Genomic DNA, 18,417 nt, shown 5'->3' on the forward strand with positions numbered 1-18,417 from the left:
TGGTGATGGTGGTGTCAGGGTTTGTTTTGTTTTGATCCAAGAAAGTAAAGAGCTTTTCCCTCTTACAGTGTGGCTCTTGCTAGTGGATCATGGGAAGCATGTTTACTCCAAATAGAGGCAGGACAGGGTGTCCTCTGTGCCTCACAAACCTCTGTCTCCTTTGAACCTGATAAACTGCTTGTCTTCTGATAGGATTTGGCTGAGCAGTTCTCTCATGTATCTAGTATAATGTGTCTTTCCTGATTGTGTACTCAATAGAATACCTGAGACTGAGTCATGTATAAGGGCAGAGGCTACATTTTGGCTCTCTGTTCTGGAGGCTGGAAAATTCAACACTGGGCATCCACATCTGGTAAATCCCTTGGGCTACTACAAATGATGGTGAAAGGGGAAGGACAAGCTGGCTCCTGCAGAGGTAAAACTCTCAAGGGACAGCCTCCCTTTGTAACAAGTCTCTCTTTCAGAAACTAATCCAGCCCTTCAAGAGCGAGAACAAATTCAGTCCCAAGAGATGACATTAATCCTTCATGAGAATGGATTTCATGACCTCAGTGCCTTCCACCCGTCTCATCACCTCCCAAGACTGTGAAAGTGGAGACCAAGTCTCAACATGAGTTCTGATGGGAACAATTCATGTTCAAAACTAGCACAACTAATTTTGCACATTTTCCTTTGAGTGAAAAAGTAAAATTAAATTCACTTGCCCATTATTATTGAGCTTTAAAGTTCTCTTTGGTTTTCACTTCCCACTTCACTGGCAAGCTGAAAACTTTGAGTCATCCTTTCTCCATTACCTCAATTCTACATTGGACTCCAAGCCCGTGGACTCTCCATCATGGTGTGCTTCTTTTTTCCAACCTCCCATGGCCACCTCTTAGTAATCACACATCCATATCATTTGGAGACTGAAGTCTTGTTGTGGCTGTCATGTGGCCTCTCAGTGTGACCCATTGTGAGTCTGCAGTCTGTATTATTTTCTTATTTTTAAACCAGAGAAAATCCAAAAGAAGAGGGAGTGGTCATCCACCACCTGATTGCTGGTGCCTGGGTTATCACCTATGCCTCATGCCCAACTCTACCCCAGAGTGATTCCTGTGCTCCATGTCCTGCTTTGCATCCACAGGGTGTCCCTGGGCCCCATGGAGCCACTGTTGAGCTGCAGATGCCTTTTATGTCCCTGGGCCCCTGCAGAACCTCCAACCTATTCCCCCTCAGTATCCCTAGAGAGATAATCACCACCTGTTGTCCCGGCCACTCCATCCTTAGCCATAGCAGAACTTAGCCTCTATCATTTCTCTCTCTAAAAAGAAATTATTGGGTTCAGTAACACATGCCTATAATCCCAGCAACTCAGGAGGCTGAGGCAGGAGGATCTCAAGTTCAAAGCCAGCCTCAGCAATTTAGTGAGGCAAAGCTCTTAGCAACTCAGTGAGACCCTATCTCTAAAATATTCATTAAAGAGCTGGGGATGTGGCTCAGTGGATAATTACCCCTGGGTTCAGTCCCCAATATCCACCCCCAAACAAACAGAAGGAAAGAAAGAAAGAAAGAAAGGAAGGAAGGAAGGAAGGAAAAGAAAGGACACAAAGAAATCAACAACTTGACATCTTGATGATGAAAATTAAGGTCTGGCCCACTCTCTTTATTATGAAAGGAAGTTAACTCCATTCACCTCTGAAGAAATTTCAGGCCTCAAGGACCCAAAAGCCTACATGAGGGTTGGAGGAAAGGGGACCTTGATTTTTATTTGATGAAGTAGAAAAGTTTTTTAGCTTTTTCCAGTGTTTAGAAACCTATGGAAAAAAGAAACAAGGAGCCTGGGACAGTTACAGGGATAAAGTTCTTTGAGTTGTAGTGCTGATAATTTTTGCAGTTCAGACAGCTTAATCATCAGGGATAAGGTCATATGCTTCTCCCACCTTCTGTCTGACTGCTGAAAACTTCCTTCCTCATGCCTCAGAATTCTCTTTGTTAAATAGTGACTGGTTGGCCCCTGACCTTCAGAGCAGTCCTAAATGTCCACCTCCCATGTCTGGCCTGCCGTAACAAATCCAGTCCACCCTAGTGCCTTTCTTCCTTGAACTGATGTTATGAGCTTGCCACCCAAGGTCACTTGTGGCTATAAGCATTCTATGTTCCATTTTTCCTTCCCACACCCTCAATTAGCCTCAAAGTTTCTAAAGACTAAAAAGAGCTTTAGAAACTTTCCTGGCTACCCAAGTTCCATGTAAAAGTGGGATTCAAATTTTAATGTGAGAAGATAGTATTTTTGAGCACATACACAAAGGTTAAAAAATAATAATAAATAAGGTGCACCCTTAATATAATTAACAAAGTTCTTCCTCATGGAATAATTTTTCTCTCAGATGGTAAAAAGTGTAGACTAGAAGATATCTCTCTGGATAAGCAGACTACATGAGAAATCCGAACCGCCTAGTAAAACATCTGTGAATTTTATCAGAAATATTAGAAATCCAACAATTCTGATGCATTTCCCAGGATTGTCAAATCGTGGTGGCTTAAATTAGAGTGGCTCCTGATCTTTGTCACATTGTGGGTCACATGGACAATGGCAGTGTTTGCATTGTACCCTGAGGTGAAGGAAGAGGCTGCTCAGCAGGGTTCCTGCCACCTGAATATTACAGGGCCAACTGTGTCTCCTCCAGGGCTCAGGGTGTGGGAAGCAAACTAAGAAACACTGCAGCCAAACCTTTTCCTGTCCTCATTTCTGCTTTAAACATTGACAGTGTCCAAGGTTACAAAGCCAGTCTTCCATGTTGCCTTGAGTGTGAATGGCACTATAGGCACAGGGATTGGAATAGTTTTCAATTCTCTTGCTCTTTCTCCATAGAGAGAGAGAGAGAGAGAGAGAGAGAGAGAGAGAGAGAGAGAGAGAGAGAGAGAAACACATTCATCTTCTCACTTTTGTGGATCTCAAATGTATCTTCTCATGGTTTATGGGATGAATGGGCTGAGAGAAGGTCCCGCATGCTGAGTGCTAGAGAAATGACTTCTTAGCCCAAGTTCAGTGTCATCCAATGACAGTGAGCTAAGGCAAGTTGCTCAGAGGACTGTCCATTTACAGATATCTTCTCCAAACTACTGTGAGTGCTCTCATTAGAGAAGAAATATGCCACATGTGGGGGTTTTCAGGAAACCAGTTTTATTAACTTTTCACCAGGCGCTCACCATGAGGAGATTCAGTTTGTCATCACCAAGTGGATGAACACTTTTCTATTTCAGTAAACATCATCATTTTCTGTCCACACTAAAATAAGCCACTAGAACACAGGATAAAAGCAGATACCAAAATTACAAGGGCCTGTGTTTTATTTATTACTGCCTGGAATTAAGATATTGCATATACCCAAGGGGTTCTATTTTCTGGACCCAGGCTCTGTGCACTAGAGAATTTAGCAGCAAATGAAAGAATTATTTACAGTATATGCTGGAGGTAAAAAGTCCACATAATTTTGAGGAGCTAGCCACATATGTCCATTGGGGGATAGGGAATAAGTCAGGAATATAACTCTGGACACTTGCTAATTCCACCCCCCAAATTTAAGAACAGCCAACTTTGCTGCAGGCACTCATTTACTCACTTCCATAAATAAATTAAAAAAAAAAAACAGAATTGGAAGCTGCAGGTGGGATAAATGAATTGTCTTGCCTAAACTGCTATATAAACTAAAATGGCTCTATAATTATGTCATTGTAAATACACTTATCATCAGGAGTAACCACATTAATGATGATAAGGTGAACTAAGGAAGCAGAGTTAGATTTTATTTCTTGTGCAAATAAAAACATGCCACATTCGTAAACATTGGGTGGCCCATACAATAAAATCCCAATAGGCAAATCCCAGAGAGACAAGGTTATCCTGATGGACCAGGTACCTAGTTAGATAGCACTAAGCAACTTATCTGTGCTATAAAGGGGTCAGAACTCACATGTGTGATCATGTTCTCTATATATGTGTGGCGTGACTCCTGTTCAGTAGTACAGGTTCCAAGATAGCTCCTGGCAAGACATTTTGGGGGTTCTTAGAATCATACATTTTCTTGACTTTTGTGAATACATCTGGTAGGAACCTAGTGATGGCTAATGTCTAGTGAGTACTGCATCCTTGTTAATCACTGTGTCAAATGCACTCCCTACATTTACTCCTTTAATTTTTAAAATATCTTATAAATCAGGTATCATTGCCATTCTCCTTTATAAATGGAAAAAAACAAACCAAAGCTTAAATGAAGTGACCCACGATTTATCCTTGATGTATCTAGGACCAAATTCCAGGTGCTCACCATGAGGAGATTCAGTTGGCCAATGTAAAGTTTGGGTGAGCGTCTGAGGAAGAGACCACCAAGAGACTGTCTCATGCAACAGCAAAGGGTTTATTGGGGGTCCAGCATGCTGGGTCTCAGAACTCACTTGAATAGAGCAAAGAGAGAGAGCCCTGAGAACAGCTTGAGCAGAGCTTATATACTTTTCTTGGAGAGGTCAGGGAGGGAAGTTCATTGACGGGTCAGGATGAGTGGGCGGTTTGCCTGCAACTGAGTGAGGGAGTGCATTCTGCAGTTTGGCAGTTGGGGACAGCACATTCTGGGAACAGGATTAGCAAACAGTTCTCAAGATTTCAACAGTGTTTTGTTAAGCATACAGAAAAACAGAGTGACAAGTACGTATTTTATTAACTTTTCACCAGGCACTCACCATGAGGAGATTCAGTTGGCCTTTCACATCCATGCATTCCTCATGCTTGGATTCAACCACCTGCAGATTGAGACACTAAAAAACAATCTCACCTGTACTGAACATTTACAGACATTTTTCTTGTCATTATTCCCTAAACTATACAGTGTAGAAACTATTTACATAGCATTTACATTTTGTTAAGCTAAAAGAATCTAAAGATGACTAAAAATACAAAGAAAAATGTGCATGTGCCATTTTATATAAGAGATTTGACCATCCAGACTCTGGTAACCATGGGGTGGAACAGGTGACTTCTAGAACCAATGCCCCATGGGTTCTGAGGGAGAATCACTGTGTTCTCTGTGTGTATGTTTGAAATCATCCTATAGTCAACACTCAGAGGTGGGAAAGTGACACTACTGCATCATCCTGCCTCTGTTCTTTTTTTTTTTCCCTGAACCTTCTTTGTCTGCTTGCCCTCTCCTCAACTCTTCCCTCTGTTTCCTTTTCCAAAGGCAAATACGCCATGTGAGACCTGGTCCACAGGCTTCCCAGAGGGAACAACAGCAACAACACAGCGAGCAAGGCCATGTCAAACGACACGGTGACTGCCATCTTCTGCACCCTGTGTGAGGTGATCACCAAGAACATGGAGAATGCCAAGGCCTTGTAGGTCACGGGAGGCATCAAGAAACTGGTCTGCATCTTCAAGAGCAAAGGAGACAAGTACGATGGTTGCTGACGTCCCAGCTCCCCAGGGGCAGAGTCGGTTCTAAGTGTGCCGAAGGATAGCACTATTGAATGTCACTCTAAACCATTTTTCTCCTATAGTCAAGAAAAGCAAAAAGGCAAATGGTTTCCAGTTTTCCTTCCTCACCATGAAAGCTAATCTCAATGTTAATTTTGATTTGATAAATAACTTGTGAGTTGGCAATGGACATGAAATTGGAAAGGTAGAATTGACATTCCAACCCTCATGCTGGTGTGTTGCAAGAGACACTCCCTTAACCTGGAGGCATGAAGGACTCTTCTTGTTACTGTCATTGTGTGGTTTTGAGTCCAGGCATTGATGGACCTGTGCCCCTTCAGCTCTGCATAGCAGCTCATCACGCAGCACCCACCAGGGAGAAGTCAGTGAGAGGCAGTCAGGGTAAACTCAGTCCCAGCCCACCACCTCGCCTTACAAGGTGTGGTTTGGGACAAACCACTTAATTTAACAAGTCATTATGCCCATACTTTGCAATCTAAAGCCGAGGGGGGAGCTGTATAATATTGTTTCAGTAATTACTGATAATCAAGCCCAAAAGGATGAGCAGAAATTTCCTAGCCTAAGGAAATGGTGGAGAAAAGGGAGAGCTTTCAGACAAATGAAATAAAAGAGATAAGACAGGTTGTCAAGCAGCTGTACTACAAATGGGAATGTTTCCCTGTGTGATTGAAGAGCCAAGGGTATCTTAGTGTATACAACTAAAAAATATCTCTACCAGCCAGGGTGCTAGTATATCAGAGAGCTGTCAATTTTCCTGCACCAACCTTAATTAAATTTTTGCTCCTGGAAGCCCCTCAGTGTAGTGAAAGAAGATTAAAAGGGTAAACCTTTTGTTATTAAGGGTCTGTCTGCCTCTAGACTTTTCATTCCTTTACATCTAAATGCTAAATAATCTTTCTTTCATTATTAGAAACTGTGAGAAATGCACTTGGAGACTTTCTGGAAATGCTGTCTAATTATTTAACTTAATTCAAGATGCTACTATTGTGTTACAGAGATTTCAGTGTTTCTCTTTTAAGCATCTTGAGAACCTATTTGGAAATAGGTTCAGTCAACAATTCAGCATTAGAATTTGAATACTTTCCTGTATCAGATAGAGAAGGCCCACAGGACTCATGCAATAATGGTGCAGATTGTTGGCTTGATTTATAAATATATATGGTTGGATGGATAGACAGAGATACTGTATGACACCCTCCCCATCTATACTGCATGATGATTTGTTATGCAGCAATGAAAGGCATAGAGTCAAAGGACATGAATCCATCAATACCTAGACTTGCAACCATGCAAGGGACAACAACAAGATAACCTGTAGGTATGTATGTAAGTAGGTAGGTAGGTAGATACATAGATAGATAGATCTCATAATGTTATGCATACACTGCAGGTATGTGCTTTTCTTTGCATAGCTTCAGTAGGTGCTTGGGATCTCTAGTTGGAGTGCACAGAAACACTCTAACATTTTTTCTACATCCATGAGGCATTCAGAGATTGAAATACTTTCTCTGAATTTTAAGACCTGTGAGCTTCTCTGCAGCAGTGTGCCTCACTATTGGAACCTTATAGAGAAAAGATGCTTGACTCAGTTCTATGGTCAGAAATAACTGTTAATCAAAATTACTAAAAATCATTTGAAGAAACTATCTATGATACAGTATGTATACTTGCTGCCAATACAAAAAAAAATGAACCTGTTATATCTCGTCCTAACTTGATTATTTTTAATGGGAAGGTATTTTCACTTGAGATGATCTCACAAATGTCCTTTAATTTGACTAAAATTTTCTCCATGGCAGTTGTTCTGTCTCATTGTTCCTTGATCTTCTTTTCAATGTCAACAACCTGCATTTCTGAGTTGCATAAGAAGTGTTGAACTGGAATGAAATATGTACCTTTTAAGTTGTATTTCTCCAGCTTAGGAAGCTCATCCATTTTTCCATATTGACAATTTTTTAAATATATATATTGATTAATTGAGGGGGTAAAATAAGGATTTTATAATTTCTTATTCCCTACCTACACTTCAGTTTTGTTATTCATTTCATTGCTCTTAAAATCAAGTGATTCCAAGAGAATTGTTCCATATTTCAGCATGAAACTCACTAAATTCTCTCATAACAGGAGATATTGAGATTCCAATCACCTTCTAGTGATATTTTAATAAAAGAGAAACTCTTTATTGACAATATATTTTTTTGGAATTGGGAATGATTTCATAACTGGAAATTGTAGGAGTATTATTTCATACTAGGTAATTATTAAAATACTTGCAAATAAGTCCACACTAAATTATTATTTAAAAAATTACTTCCAAAAATAAATTTAGTTTATATCTGATTTTTATTTGAAATAACTTTAGGAGCCATTGGCATTAAAAGCATGCCTAGCTATGATCCTCCATTTTATGTATACATCTGTTTCATTTCTAAATATATGCAGTGATATTAACCAGGCTGGTGAGTTGGCCATCACCGTGTGTTGGAAGCACAACACTCACTGCATCTTGGGAGCACAACCAATGGGACTGGGATCCTGCTGCTGGCATGACTGTTCAGAACAGTTGTGCCAACAGCCACACCAGCTGGCATCTTCAGCCACCCTTGACTTGACATCTCTGATGAAGACTGGACATTGTGTAATTTTTATTAACTCTTGTAGAAGTCTCATACTCACCATTTTGAAGTCTTGATAATGTTCTTTTCACATCATTTTAAACACCCATCATGGGCATTCTATCATGTGTATTTCAAAAATAATATTGTTTCCACTTTTAACAGTTGTATAGGAAATAGCATTGAATGTATCTCTGTCTTTTGTCATAAGACAGAAAAGCTATTAACAGTCTCAACTGTTACTTGTCAGAAAAGAACCCTGTATTGTGGCTTGGGTTATAATCACTTGTCACATTAAAAGCACTCAATGTTCAAGTCCTTCAATCAACACTCATTGTTTTTCAAGTAGAAGTTTATATGATACCAGTCTAGTGGATGAATCAAAATTAAACATTGGCCCTCTAGAGGTGACGCAGATGGGCCATTGCCTGTCTGGAGTGCAGGGACAGGGCTAGGAGCAGAGGAGCTGCTGCCTCCGCCCACAGCCCGCCATGGCCTGCACGGGAATCAGAAAGGAGGCGAAGCCCTTGGGACACTTTTGGGGCTGGGGGCCCAGAAAAAGCAGGAGTCACAGAGAAGTAGGCCAGCTCCACAGAATAGAGGGCCCTGCAGGAGGCTGGAGTTCAGGGTTCCCTCGCTTCCTGGGAGGTGAGGGCCAGTTGGGCGCAGGAAGAACCCCTGAGCTCCTTGGCCACAGTCACGGCCCAGGCTGGAGACGGTGGCCTGCAACACATGTGGCCTGCGCTCTGCTTGTGTGGCTACCGGCCTGCAGCGGCTTGGCCACCTTCATAGCCCGGCTTGGCCCACGGTCTGCCCCAACTCCACTGTGGGTACCTTGACCACGCAGCTGGCACAGCGGAGGTCAGAAATCTTCAGCAAAGAGAACCATCAGAAATGGCGGGGGTTTCTGGTCCTGGGCCTCCAGAAGGTCAGTGCTGGGCCGGCAGCCACCAGAGACCTGGGGGAGGGACCTGGCTAGCCCACAGAGGGCGGGCTGCCTGTCCATCCCTGAAGTCCTACCTGAAGCAGGGTCCTCCCTGCTCTCAGCCAAGGCTCAGCCATGTCCCCGTGGCAGGCGGCAGGGACTCTGCTGCCTGTTGGTCCTGGAGGGCATTTTCTCGATTTGGTATGTTTTGTTTTGATTTTTTGTCGGGTCCTGGAAGGAAGGGTTGGTTGTGGTCATAAAACTGGATTCAATTCGCAGTCCTTTCTCAAACTCTGCTGCGATCCATCTGTTGTCCCCAGGAAGGATTCAGGAGAGAAAAAGACTGCACCTGGAATATAATTCTTCATACATTAAATTCCTAGAAATGGAAGGCAGTAGTGTGCTTTAAAGGTAAAAAAAAAAAAAAAAAAAAAAAAATTCTCAGGCATTCCGAATTTCAGATTTTCTAATGTCCTGATTCTTAAAAGTGGGCATTGGCTCCCTTAGGGCAAATTTCAAGTCATGCTTTTTAAAACACTGGGTGGAGTGATTGTCATCTCATTGGTGCACCAGGTTCTAAAGTATTAAACTGATCTTCTGACATGTGTAGTCCAATTCTGTAAGGAGATGAAATCAATGTTGAAGTGTGCTGAGTGGTGGTAATGAACTCTGACCTGAATTAAAGGCAAAGGGAGAAATGCTTAGATCGTACTTCTATCATGAAGTGTGAGTTCAGTTACCAGGTAGGTCTATGTTGTTGGCAGCATAAAGCAATATACGCCCATTACTACATTGTGGTAGCCAATAGTATTTAAGTGTAGGTAGTATTGACAAATCATCTTCATGTTCAGGTCCATATTTGTTTTTTTCAGGATATGTTAGAGCAAAACCAGGACTAGCATCTAATCCTTGTCCTTTGCTTTAGTCCTATTAGGTAGCATTCATATGTTGTGCTTGTTTTCTAGGTGCTTGGCAAATATTATATTGTTGAACTCAACAATTGTGGTATACCCTTTGCTTATAAAATATGTGTAAGAAAATTTGACCATTTTAGTGAAGTATAAAAACAATTTCTATTAATTTATTATTAATTTTTAATAGAATTAATGTACATTCCCACAGAAACATTTTAAATACCTTGGGAAATTTTTGGTGAAGTGCTTTAGATTATATTCAGTTTTACCCTATTTGGGACATTGTCACATGCATGTTTGTATTGCCTGCTAAGAGTTGCAGGCATTATAGCTCTTAAGTTGCTCAAGATTGGCTCTGGAGGAAGTTTTTGATTAGAAAATTACCTTGTTTTCTTATTTGTATAGTTTTCTATGTTTTGATTCTCAGACTCTCTACCAGTTTTCCAAATATTCTCCCAAGATTTTTAGTTCCCTCAGTCATTGAATCAATTTTCTTTTCTTGAGACAGTTTCTCCCAGGGCATTCTGACCTGACTGTGGACTGGTGATATTTCTATTTTTCTGACCTAATTGTGGACTGGTGATATTTTTGTAATTTCCCTTCATTTCATTCTGGGCATTCTTTTGGCCATTCTTCCATAATGGTTCCTTCATTTCTTATATTCCAGATTTTTCTTTTATTGATATTTATATTCATTTTACAATAGCAGAACCCACATAAGCTTAATGAGAAAGAATATATGGGAGATAAGATTTATTATCTTGGTATATAAAGGAGTATGTTACCATGACATGTTGTTGATAATTTGTTTGAATGTTGAATTCTGTTTTGGAAATTAGTGTTGCTTAGCTTTTAGTATTACTATTAAAGTCTGGAATAATCTCACTGCTACTCCTACCTCACTCTTCTTCTGAGAACCTGGTGTTATGGGTGTATTCTGCTATACCCTTACAGAATTTGAAAATTGTCCTTTTTTCTTTGAACTGGGTACTACAATGACCATTTAGACTTATTTTTGATAACTTTACCCTTCTTTTTGCTTTTCCCAATGATTCTTTTTTAAGTCCTCTTTATGGTGAATTGTAACTCAATCAGAAAATGCATATAAATAAAAAAAATATACAATTTACAGAACACCAGTATTTAACCATCACTGAGCATAATGTGTGTTGAAGTTAGCACACTGTCAGCACTTTTCTCATCATATCTCTTTAAAAGGTACCCCACTTTTATGGTAGTCACTGCTCTTTTTATAATTTTCTCATCCAATCAGGTGTTCCTAAATACCATAATTAGTTTTTTCTGATCTTGAACTTTTTAAATAGATTAGAATGAATTCAATCATATGTGTTTTTATTTTTTAATCTGGCTTCATTATGTTAATAATATTTTGAAGATAGATCCATGTTTTATTACTACTGTTATTTTTTGCTACATGTTGTATGAATATGCCACAATACATTATTACACTCTGGTGAAAATTTCCAGTTTGGGAAATATAACTAATAATGTTACTTACAATCCTCTTGGTGCATGTCTTCAAGTATACATGTGAGTAATGTCTCTGAAATAGTGATATGTAGTAGAATATAATGTGATATATATAATTTAATTTTTTTCTAATCTACATTTAAATGTAAGTAGACAGAGATAAAGTTGATTTTAATGATATATTTTATTCAGCCTAATAAATATAAAGTCATTGCAACACATGATGGATTAAAAAAATTAAGATATTTGCCATTTTTATACTAAATATTTTAATTCTGGCCTGTGTTTTATACTCTTTAGAGCCTGTATCAATTCAGTGGAGCTACATTGTAGATGTGCATTATCCATATTTGACCAATGTCTACTGTATTAAATGCTTAACTGTAAAGAATATATATGTATATGTTCATGATGGGACACATTCTGACAGATTGTTAGATGATTTTGTCCTTATTTGAACATCATAAAGAATACATACACAAACCTAGTTAATATTAGATAATCACATACTGTGGCCCACTGTGGCCTGTTATTGCATACTATTTTATAGTAAACTTGCCATTTTTTGTTTTTAAGAGATGGGGTCCTACTTTGACTGTCACCAATCCCCTGGATTAAAGCAATCTTCTTGCTTTAGCAGTCCTCCTTCCTCAGTTTCCAAAATGCTGTGACTATATGTGGATAACACCACACCTGGATATGCACTTTTAAAATAAGTAGCAAGACTCCAAAATAATAAAAAAAAAATTATGGGAGAGCAAATATACAAATGAATAACATAGATGCTCATTATAATTATCAAATGTCATTCACTTTTCAGAATTGTATGTGCTATACTTTGATATGACTGGAAGAACTGTAAGTTTGTTTATACTAATGTCACCACAAACACATGAGTATCATGTTGTTGTCAAGACAGCTATGACTTCATTATGTATTAAGGATTTTTTTCAGTTAGATTATGATCTTTTTTGGTGGTACTAGGGATTAAAGCCAAGGGTTCTCTACCTCCAAGCTACATGTACAGCCTTTTATTATTATTACTTTAAGAAAATTAAAATATTGTCTTGCTAAGCTGCCTAGGCTGGTTTCAAAACTTCAGTCCTCCTATTAGCTCGAATTGTAGGTGTGCACCACTGCACCTGGCTAGCTCCATTATAATCTTATGGGATCACTGTCATATATGTGACCTGTTGCTGATTAGAATCTCATGTGACTCATGTATGTATGAAATGGTGAATTTGAGCCATTTAATGCTCCAATAGCAGTGTAAGAAAGTTCCTATTGCTCCAAATATCATCAATATTTGATAATAATTTTGCTGACTGGTTAGTGGGTAATAGTTTTCAATATTGTCTGAGTTGCATTTCCTTATTTCCTAAAGAGTTAGAGCACCTTCGTATGCATATTGGCTATTTAAATGTCATCTGTTGTGAAGTGCTTGTATTTTTTCCTTTATTTTGTAGGGAATAGATCAAATCCAGGCCTTGCTCATGCTAGGCAAACACTCTACTACTGAGCTGTAAACCCTATGCATACCCCCATCTTCTTCTATTAGAGTTTTGATACTTTTCTTCCTATTGAAGGTTTAGGCGTTCTTCGTATATTCTGTATATGAATCATTTTGTTATATGTGTCACATCCATCTCCACTTCTGCAACTTAATTTTTTTTCTTCTTTGAGGTGGATTTTCATGAATCTGTGTTAAATGTAGTTAAAGTGTGGTATCCCTTCCCTGTATGATTAATAACTTATGTATTCTATTTAAGAAGTCTTTTTTCTACCTAAGGTCATAAAAATACATGTTTACATTATCAGAACTTTAATAAATATGTTTAGTTAATAGGTATGAAAGCCTTCAAGTATTGATTTTTATGTTGAATATGAAGTAGGGATTGAGGTTGATTTTTTTTCATATAGGTATCTTTAATTGTTCAGTATCATTCATCCACTTTACCCCAATTCTCCATTGTCTACACTCTTCCATACTCTAATGTCACTTGTTGTAAGACAAGGGTATAAATGATCTTGCTTCTGAACAATCTAATCTGTTCCATTGATCTATTTCTCTATCCTTATGCCAATATATTAATTGCTGCAGGTTTATAGTAAATTATAACAATTAGAGGAGCAAGTACTTGTGCTTCTTTAAAGATTATGTTACTGATTTTCTTAACCTTTTGAATCTCCTATGTTATTTTTAAATTATCTTGTCAATACAGGCTGCTTGATTTGATTGTAATTTTGCTAACTTCTTGTGGGGAATTAACAAAACCCTTCAGAAAATATTAAATCTGATAATCACAAAAATAGTATCTTGTTCTTAGAACATCAATTTCTCTTAAGAGAATAATTTTCTCCTGAGGGTCTTCTTATTTTATATTAATTAGTCCAAAGTACATGATATTTTATTCTATTATAAGAGCTATTATTTGAAAATTTTATTTCTTAGCTTTGTAGCTGGTACATAAAAATGAAAGTTTACTTTTCATGAATTCAAATAATTTATCTGTATGACAGGTGTATATTGTATTGGAGCATCATTCTGGTGACTCTAGAGAAGCTAAATTAATAGTATACACACACAAATAGAGACATTTAAAAATGCATTTACTATAAGGGAATTGGTTCATGCATTTGTGGAGGCTAAGACGTCCAAAATCTGTATTTGACAAGTTGGAGACCTATAATTATATAGTTCCAGTCTGAACTATATAAGGCCAGAGTGAGGCACTTTCCTGAGAGCTCATGGTCTGAGTTCCAGTGAGAGTCATAATCCAAATGCAGAAGACTGACATCTCACTTCAAATACAATCAAACAGAGAAAAATTTCTTTATTACTCAGTCTTTAAGTCTATTCAGATCTCTAGTAGATTAGATGAGGCCACCCACATTGGAGAGGGCATATTGCTGTACTAATTTTGCCAATTTAAATGTTTATTTTTAACTAGAATAACCCTCAGATACTCAGACACAATATATAACCAAATATCTAGGTACCTAAAATCAGCTATCACAAGGCACAATAAGATTAACTACAAATTACTTTCTTCCTTTCAAATTCTACAACTAAAAATATAAAATCTGTTGATTTTAACAAAAGTAACTGTTTGAGAAAATGCTCATATCAAATAATAATGGTTAAATAATAATGAGTTAATTATTTATCTCAGCAAGTTAGCAAAAGAACAGAAAAACAGAAGAAATAATAAAAATGAAGCAGAAATAAATGAAACATACAATTGATATCAATGAAGTCAAGAGATGATTCTTGGAAAAATTAATAAGATTGATAAACTTTTGAGGTACTAAATCAAGAAATAGATGGACATACAAGTAACTAATATTAGCAATAAGAGAAGGGAGTTAATTATAGCTTTTAAGACTTATTTATTATATAAGAGGCTATAATGTTTTGTTAATGTTAAATGTTTTTGCACTAATTTTTTTTTAAGGAAAGTCCACTCAGGAAATGGTAAATCCTAAATCATAAGCCATTCATTAATTGGTATTCCTTGGTTTCATTGTGGGTCCATGATCCAGATATGAGGGGGAATGTTGTGCTAAATTTTGAGAATTTAAATGAAAGAGTCAACTTCATGCTTTTTCTTTGTAGGCTGAATTTAATTACCAACAGAATTTTGAAAATAACTATGAGATTATTAAAGATTTCAGGGATTTTTTTGTTTATTTCTTGGTCATTGGTACTGATATCCTTTTAATACCATGTCATAAAACGTTTAATACTTGCATTCAGTTAAAAAGTACTGATAAGTCACCTAATATATAATAGGCAATGTTACTTATGGTATTTCGTATATCAAAAAAAGGGGTTCAGCATTGTTATATGATGACAGTGAGCAACATATAACATTATAAAACTTGAGTAGCATCTACTTAAAAAAGCATCTGTATGATTTGTGTAGTAGTATGTTTTTTTCAGAGGCACATTTATTGCTGGGATTTTTTACCTGGTGGCAGTATTAATTGGCTTCAAAGTATCCATGATTTTTTTTAATTGTACACAAATACACACACACAGACACACACACACACACACACACACACACACACACACACACACTTTTTGGTTTTAGGAAGAAGAGTACTCAATGACTGTGGGCTCACTTGGTCCAGCCAAAGCCCACTGAAGAGCTGAGGAGGTTGTGGTGACAGAGTCAAAAAGAAGCTTCTGGTGACCAGTTTCACAGAAGTTGTTCCACGTTATTATTGCATAGGGAAGCCTTTTATGCAGTCTGTTACCTAGTAAATTTAGCTGAGGGCCATAATAATCCAGTGAGCAAGCAACACACTTACAAGTGGCATCCAATGGGCTGAAAGTTCACTGGCAAAAAGCAGAAAGAAAAGGAACACAATGTGGACGTGAGGGTGGTCAGGTTACCATGGTGATGGGGCGGGTTGTGGTTGGTGTTCCAAACCACAAATATACAGACCAGTGAGTGGAGCCCTATGATCCTGCTCAAAGGCAAGTAGGCTTATTTCCAGCTCACATGCCCAACAAAAGGCCTTTTCACATATTTTCAAAAGATCCAAAAATATATGAAAAAATACACCCATTAGATAGACTATGCCTGACACTTAGTTGAGATGATAAAAACAAAAGCAGATGTATATTAAGTGCTGAATAAATTTATGTCTTGATTTTCAAAGTTTTTAAAAATATTCTACACATTAGGAAATTATTTTCTCTTTCTGCTGATACTAGTGTTTATCTTTGATGAGAGAGAGAGAGAGAGAGAGAGAGAGAGAGATGCCCCTAATATGAAGAGAGAAAATCAAAAGATCTTAAAAATTTTTCAGCTGTCTCTAATTCTTTTTGGTAAGAATAACAGGAGAGGGCTGGGGATGTGGCTTAAGCGGTAGTGTGCTCGCCTGGCATGTGTGTGGCCCGGGTTCGATTCTCAGCACCACATACAAACAAAGATGTAGTGTAGGCCGATAAATAATAAATATTAAAAAAAATTCTCTCTCTCCCTCTCTCACTCTCTCTTTCAAAAAAAATTTAAAAAAAGAATAACAGGAGAAATTTTTATTCAATGGGGAAATAAAAGCATTCATACTGAAATGTAGGCTACTTTAAGTTCCTTTAGGAATTTGCTATTTGGAAAATAGGAGATTTTTTACCTTTATATATTTTTAAATGTTCAGTATAGTGACTATGAAAATTTTGCATAAAGTATAGAAATGGGAATACCAAAGTGTTCAAAAGTACTTACATAAATATTAAACCAACCAAGAAATGATGGGTGTTTAGGAGGGGGGGGCAATTTATAGGATAAAGTTGACTTACCATAAATATAATATTTTCATAAGAATAAAAATGAGACTTGGAAAAAATCAATATGAAAGAGAAATTTGACTTAATGAAAAACTGCTTTCCTCAATTTTATTTATTTGTTTTGCAAAATGTGATAACTATATTTTTTATAGTTACTCATAATTTTAATTCTTTTTTGGAAGGTCTTAATTACAGAGCATGGTGACCTGGGTAATAGCCAGTTTTTAGATCCGAGAAACAAAATTTCCTTTAAGTTTGATCACTTATAGAAAGAAGCAAAGTGACTCTCAACCAGAGGAAGTAGATGGAGGTTTGAAGTCTTGGAGAGAATCCTATGACAATGCTTTAAGAGCCTATGTGAGAGATCATTATTCCAATGGCTTCTGTACTGTTAAGTAACTGTCTGCCTATTTCATTATCAGAGTGTTATATTTCTTACATTTACCTTATCACTTGGGAACTTTGGCCAACCAAACATCACTTCTTTCTTAGTTATGGTCTCTGTATTTTATTCCCTAATTTTTTTAAAAATATTTTTTAGTTTTCAGTGGGCATTTATTTATTTATTTATTTGTGTTGCTGAGAATCAAACCCAGTGCCTCACACATACTACAAGCATTCTATCACTGAGCCACAACCGCAGCCCCCTAAGCCATTTTTGAAAGGAGTATAAATATATGAAAAATTTCTTTATAAAATCACAATGCATAATAATTTTAAATTTCTATATGTTCTATTTCATATTGATCTTATTTACTTATGAAAAATATTGCCTTCCTTCAAAAATTAAGTTTTTAAATAATTTAACATAGACTTAGGAAAAAATGTTAAAATTGTTGGGAGATCTATTGTCCACATTTGTGTCTTTTTGGCATAGGCATTTATATAAAAAAATACTTCTGCATAGTTAAGATATTTTTCACTAGATAATCAAAACCGTTTTGAAATAAACACTTTTAGAAATCCAGAGTAATTTTATTTTTATTTTTTACTATCTCTTGGGCTCTAACAGATAAATTTGGCTCTAACATGATTTCCACTTTATAATATTGTGTCAAGAAAAATATGTATAGAATGTTTAATTTTTTATTTGTTTGTTTGTTTGTTTTGGTGGTGCTGTGAATTGAACCTAGGGTTTTGTACATGTGAAACAAGAACTCTACCAGCTGAGCTGTAACACCAGCCTCAGAATGTTTAATAATTTTTTATTATTGTATTTTAAACTTATGTCAATTAATAAAATCATGATGTTTTGAAATATGTATACACTGTGGAATGTCTAAATTGAGCTAATTAACATGTATTACCTAACAGGTTTATTTCTTAATGAGAATGCTGAAAATCTAATCTCTAAGCAATTCTCAAAAACAATACATTAACTTGAGTATTTAAAATATGTGATGATGATGAGTTAAATGGCAATATAGAAAGTTAGTTAAGAGCACTTACATTTAAACTTTAATAACTGGTATGAGTCTTAGCCCTGCCATCTAACTAGCTGTGTGACCTTAGGTAAATGACTTAATAGTTTTATGTCTGTTTTCTCATTTGAAATGGAAATAGTTCTTACCACATAGTATTGATGTGAAGATTAAATGAGTTAATGATGCATTTACAGTGCTTAAAACAGTGGCACAACATAAGCCCTGCCTAAATGGTAGATAACATTATTATTTTATTTATTTATTTATTTATTTATTTATTTA

Source organism: Urocitellus parryii, chromosome Y (genome assembly GCF_045843805.1).
Source record: "Urocitellus parryii isolate mUroPar1 chromosome Y, mUroPar1.hap1, whole genome shotgun sequence".
Taxonomy (NCBI): Eukaryota; Metazoa; Chordata; class Mammalia; order Rodentia; family Sciuridae; genus Urocitellus; species Urocitellus parryii.